Here is a 6,590-nt window from a genome sequence, read left to right as displayed (position 1 = left end):
CTTTTATAAGCTCAAAAGTAGTGAAAATTCTCATAGTTTTGGAAATTCATTTTGCAGATTCTTTATCAAGAAAAACTCTAAATTGGTCACATATTTTTTATCTTATACATAACTTTTTTATCCAAATGGGATGGAATTAATTGTGTGGCTCACTAATTCTAAACTCTCTCTCTCTCTCTCTCTCTCTCTCTCTCTCTCTCTCTACACACACACACACACACACACGCGCGCGCGCGCGCGCACACACACACACACACACACTCTTACCATCCCTTCCTCCATTGGTTTTACCACTTGCTCATTAGAGCTCCCATCAACAACCCCCCTTAATTTTCCTAATTTCTTTTCCCTCAAACTCCCTTATTCTCCCCTTAAAATTTCCCCTTATTCCCCCTATTTTAAAAATATTTTTCCCTAATATTTTCTTTTTTTAAAATTTTAATCATTTCTTATCTCTCTTTATTTTCCTTAAAAACCTTTTTAAAAATTTCTACCATGTTCTTTCCTAATTCTCCTTAAAAATCCCTAAAACTTTCCCACTTTTTCCTACACCTCCTCCCTGATTTTCCTCTTTTCCTAAGTTTTCTAATTTATTTCTAGAATTTCCTATTTTTTATCTAATTTTCTTAAAATTTTCTTAATCTTTTTCCCTAATTATCTCCCTATCTTGTCCCTAATTTCCCTCCCTTTTTTATCTCTCTAACACTCCCTATTTTTTCCTAATTTTTTCCTCATCTTTGTATATTATTACTCTAGCTTTGTCCTAATTTTTCTTTTTTCTTTTACTCGATTTTCTATACAACATCTCTGCCCCCCCTCCCCCCTCCCATTCCCCCTAATCTCCCATTAATTTTCCCTACTCTCCCCTATCTCCTCTAATTTTTCCATTTCCCCCTACTTTTCCCTATATGTCCCTTAATTTCTATTTCTTCCTTCACCCCCCTATTTTTTGTTCCTTCCAGTAAAACTTATATGCCCTAAATATTCGTTCTTGGCCATGTTTTTTTCACTAGTCTAGATAAGGCCTCCCAGACCCCCATTATTCTTTGCAAATTTTTAGTACACACCCTGATCTTTGAAAGATTAAATTCCCCTGAATTCCTACCCTCATCCAACCCCCCTTCCACTACTCTTTCATCCCTTGCTAATACTACACTTGATTCCCTCAATCTTCCTTTTACTTTCAACTCTTTACCCTATCTCATGTGTACCTATAAAGCACACAAACATAGCTTTCATTGGCTTACCAATGCCCATAATTGCATCTTCTCCTCACTTACTGATCTCTTAGCCTCAGGGATCAAAGAGCTAAAAAACGTCATCTCCCTAGAGGGAGAAAAACGACATTCCACTCATAAAAACTTTCTCAATGTATCCACAAACATGCTTTGGGGCATTGATTCTAACTTAGAGTTCCTCATTAATTTACCCCTTGAGATTCACTCCTTATATTCTGCTAACATAGCAAACTGCTACTACAAAGCCATTCCCCACTTTGGCCCTTTCAGCCTTATGGAATCCCTCACCTATTTTTGTGAACTTGCTTCCAAAGTAGGCTAGAAAGGCTTCTTTCTCACTTTTGGTAGTTTCCACCTCACAAAAAGGGCTAATGTAAAAACTCTTTTTAACTTTGATACATTTCTAAGCTGCAACCACCTTCTTGTTAATTCATGTGTTATCTAGGCTAGCTCTCTTTGCTGGACCCAATCTAAAGGCATCCCCACGGGATTCTCTTGTTCACCTCTTTGGTGCCACCTATATCTCACTTCTTTCGAGTTCAAGTTCATAAAGAAGTTAGCACATCTTGGCCCTTCCCACTTTCTCTCTCTCTTTCTCCTTACCTCTAGGTATGTCGATGACATCCTCTTCATCAATAACCCCCTCATCACTAATTTCCTTGACCCCTCCAGACCTCTCAATGAGGATGACCCCCTTGCCATCTACCCTCTTCAAATCATCTCCCTCAAAAGAAGCTTAACCTCCTCCTTTATCAACACCAACCAAAATCTCATAGGACTCTCTTGCACCTTTTTAAACACTCACATCTCTCTTTCCCCCCCTTTTCTTGGAGATTTTTCTTCCACATTTGTTTGGAAGAAAAAACCCCTCAATTTTCCCACCATCTCCCTTATTGCTACCATAGCAATCGACCTTTTTCATCATCTTACGACATCTATCTAACCTTTATTCTCCCTATCCTTTACTCATGTTCTGATGAATTTGATGCCTTTTTTCATTTATCTTTACTTATTGACACTTGCAAGGATAACGGCTTCCTTCCCCATAGAGTCAGTAAAATTATTCACAACTACATTGCCTCAAATTCCTTTCCACATCTTAAACTTAATTTACACACATTTCTTTCCCTTTTTGGGTAGATAGTAGGTCATCACACTCGGTGATGTCCTATTGTCTCACCTTGTGTGATGTACTCTACTGGGGCAAAGGTGGGCACACACACACACACACACACACTTCATATTCATTTTTTTTGTTACTCCGCCCCCCCCCTCCCTTCATTTTCCTTCCCCCCTTACATTTACACTCTTTGTCCTTTCTCTTTTATACTCCCTAATTTCCCTATTTCCCCCTAATTTTCCCATATTTTTCCCACCCCCTATTAAAATTTCCCTATTCTCCTATTTTTTCTATTTTCCTTTTTTTTCTATTTCTCTAAATTGCCTTATTGTTCTATTTTTTCTAATTTTGTTTTCTCCCATTTTCCTATTTCCCTAATCTCTCTAATTTCCTATTTTTCTAAATTTCCCTATTTTTCTAATTTCCTTTTTTCCTATTTTCCCTAACCCCCTTTTTCCCTAATTTTTTCTTATGTTCCCCTAATTTTTCCCTATGTCTTTTAACTAAGCCCAAAAGAAACTAGCCCAATTTTTTATTTACCTATGTCTTTTAACTAAGCCTAAAAGAAACTAGTATACTCCCCCCACCCCTTTTTTAATTAAACCCCTCTCCTATGCCAACATGTGTGCTGCCCCTTCTACCTCCCTTCCCACTCTCCTCACTATGCGGCTTGATCACCTCACTCTATGCATCGTACCCGCTTCCTCATAGCAGTCCTTTTGCCTTGCCTTCTGCACTTGTTCCACTCCCTCTACCCAATGGAGCTCTTGCCTCCTCGACGATCCCTACTTGACTTCCTCTCCTAGTCCTATATATTAAGCACCTCACTTCACTCCCTACTTACTCTCACCACTCATCGCTCTACCTCATACGCATGCCTCTACCCACGCCCCCACTCTTTACTACTCTACAGTCTACCGGCTCTACCCATGCCCCCTACTCACTGACACACCTACATGCCCCTAGTACCTCTCTGCCCCCACAGTGCCCCTACTACTTCTTTACCCTCTGTGCACCCCTGTCCATTGCATGACCCTAAGTACCTCTCTGGCTCTTCCTTGTACCCCTACTCCCTAAGTCCTCTAACCCTCTCACTAATGTTTGAAACTGCATGGACTGCTCCAAAATGGTCCTCCTCTCCTGTCGTACTTTGACTCTGATTCTTCTTCGCTTCACCCCTATAGTGCGACATGGACTCTCAGATTTTACTATTAGTATTCCCCCCACCCCCTTCCCTTCTTTCATTTAGTTCACCCCCCCCCCCCTTTTTTTACATCTCTTTTACAAGTTATCTATAATTATTAACCCCCCCCTCTCTCTCTCTCTCCTAGCAGTTTATTAAGATCCCCCTTTCAAAGTTTCCCTCCCTCCTCTCTTTATATATTTCCCCTACCTTCTTTTTCCCTCACCTCTCTAAATCCATAATTTTACCCTCTTTCTCCCTACCCTCTTTTACAATATGTTCATTAAAACCCCCTCCCCTCCTCCCCTCTTCTTTCATTATGTTTATTAAATCTCCCCTTCCTTTTTATTTTCTATTGCTCAAATCTTAAGGTTTTTAAACCGTTTACTCCCTAGCCTATTTAATCTTTATACATTAAAAATCCCCCTCTCTTTTTTGCTTTAACTAAAGACTTCTCAACTTGTGCTTCTCTAACTCCTTTCTTTCCTTGGCACATTATTTTTCTTTAATTTCTTTATGTTTTTTTTTGTTCCCTCTTAAAGACCCCGTGCTTTAAAAACCCACTCTATCTCTCCCTCTCTCTTACAATAACCCCTCCTTTTTCTGGTCCCAATTCTTCCCTCTAGCTTACCTTAAGAAAAGGTCTTTTCCTTAGCCCCTCAAGCCACCCCTATCTTATTAAATTCCTTTAAAACCTGTTCTCTCTCTCTCTCTCACCTTTTTCAATTTGCATTAACCTTTTTTAATATATATGTGCATTATTTTTTCTTCATAAACCATTGGCTGATAGTGCTAAAAATTGCTCCTTATTTGACCAAATTTTTTATACAAAAGTTCTTTATCTTCGCTACCTAAGCTTGATAAGTGTGACTCCAATAACAAGGGAGGGGTGTTGATGACACTTGTCTTCCCAACCAAAGTTAAAACTAGTTCTCACTATTTTGCTTGTTGGATGGTGGAAGGTAGGCAAACTCCCCTCTTCAATAAAAGTGATGCTACCAACCACTTTTCAAGACTCTATTGCTCGCTTTTTCTCTTTTGAAAAATATAGTTCATCCTTTGATGATGTTACTTCATTTTTTGTGGATATTTATTGCAAAGTATTTCTATTAAAACATTTCTCTTTTCCACTCCAAATTTGTCTACTCTTCACTATGGAAAGGGGTGTTGTTAATGTCTACTACACACACACGTGAGTGCGCGCACACACACACACACACACACACACACACACACACACACACACACACACACACACACACACACACGCATACACACACACACACACACACGTGATGATGCCTTCTCTGCATAGCTTCATCGACCGTGACTACCCTAAGCTCTTAGGACTCTGAGGTCCTTTTTCTCCTTAGGTTATATATATATATTTTCATTACCCCCCCTCCCCCCTTCCTGTTTCTTTAAAAATCACTTGGGAAAACCAGATATCAAAACAAAGATATAGACGTCAAAGGTGAGGTGGTACTCTAGCATTGGAAATAAGAAAGGATGAGGGGAAGCATTGATTTGAGCTAATTGGTCAACCCCAAAAGTAAGGGCAAGCCATTGTTGGAAGAACATCTTTTGACTCAATACAATGTGAACTGATGTGAAAGGCATGAATTGATAGGGCTGATTTGGTTGAATGGGATGGTTGGGATGAAACATAGATCTTAAAAAGACTGATTTTGATATCAGTTTCATTCAAAACGGAGCTTGGAGCAGAAAGTTATGACGGTTTTATGAAAGGTTCTCAAAACTGCTCCAAACAACAGACCCAACCACTCAGACAACAATAACTTTTATTCTACTAAATGGAACAAATATCTGAATACATCAGTAGATAGATCTTGAAAAGGCAAAGATTCTGATATTAGTTTCATTCAAAATGGAGCTTGGAATAGAAAGTTATGATGATTTTATGAAAGGTTCTCAAAACTGCTCCAAACAATAGACCCGACCACTCAGACAACAATAACTTTTATTCTACTAAATGGAACAAATATCTGAATACATCAATAGATAGATCTTGAAGAGACAAATTTTGATATAAGTTTCATTTAAAATGGAGCTCGGAGTAGAAAGTTATGACCATTTTACGGAAGACTGTCAAAACTATCCATACCCGACTGCAATTATGGAAAGGGCAATGATCTCCTTTAGTAGAGAAATAGCTTCCCAGATACATGGCAAATTGAGGTCATTGCCTAGGGGAGTAGAGAATACCCTTAACACAAATCTAGAAATGACTCACTCATTTAGGTATACTAAGCTTTAGAGTGAGGAGAGAGGAGATGGAAGAAGGATGAGGAAAAGGAAGCATGAACTTTGTTCAAAACATCAAAAGCAAGAACAGGGGTACAAAGTGAGAGCCTAATGCTCTAAGGAGAAGGGAAAAGATAGGCAAAGCTAGATACAAGTGATGGCATAACTACGAAGGGAAGAACCAGATGCTGGAGAGGGAGGAGAGATGTCTCTTTTATAGAGCAATTCTCACCCTCCTTCACCTTCTTACATTTTTAGCCAGTAAATTTCTTCACCCCCTGGTGACACAAGGACATGGGTCACTATCAAATGTCCTTTTGGGCACATTTTGACAAGTGTCCCATCACAAGATTCTCATGACTCTTTAAAATTTGAGAAAGTCAAGAGTCTTTCCCCTTGGAGCCCATAGGGACCCTCTCTTTTCCATATGTCAACATCCTCCATATACTACCTTGGAGTTCTCAAAGGATTCCTCTTGACTTTACACTCTTCCACACTCCTCCACATGGCCTCCATGTGCTTGGCATGTGCTCTCCACATTATTTTAGTACATTATGGAGGCCATGCAGTCATTTGGCCCACTCAAAATACATGACTCATTTCTATTTTCCCAATTACAAAGCAAATAATATTTCTCTCCAACCATTCTATCCCTATACCAAGGTATTTATACTTCATACCCATGGTATTTACAATGATGCACTCCACTCAATCACATTTGAAATCATTTTCACTAATTATTCTAATTAGTGTCAAACCCACATTAATGATTACATGAAATAAA

Source organism: Dipteris shenzhenensis, chromosome 25, assembly GCF_047967505.1.
Source record: "Dipteris shenzhenensis isolate YYH24624 ecotype China chromosome 25, Dip_SZ_1.0, whole genome shotgun sequence".
Classification (NCBI taxonomy): domain Eukaryota; kingdom Viridiplantae; phylum Streptophyta; class Polypodiopsida; order Gleicheniales; family Dipteridaceae; genus Dipteris; species Dipteris shenzhenensis.
This window is presented reverse-complemented; position numbering follows the sequence as displayed.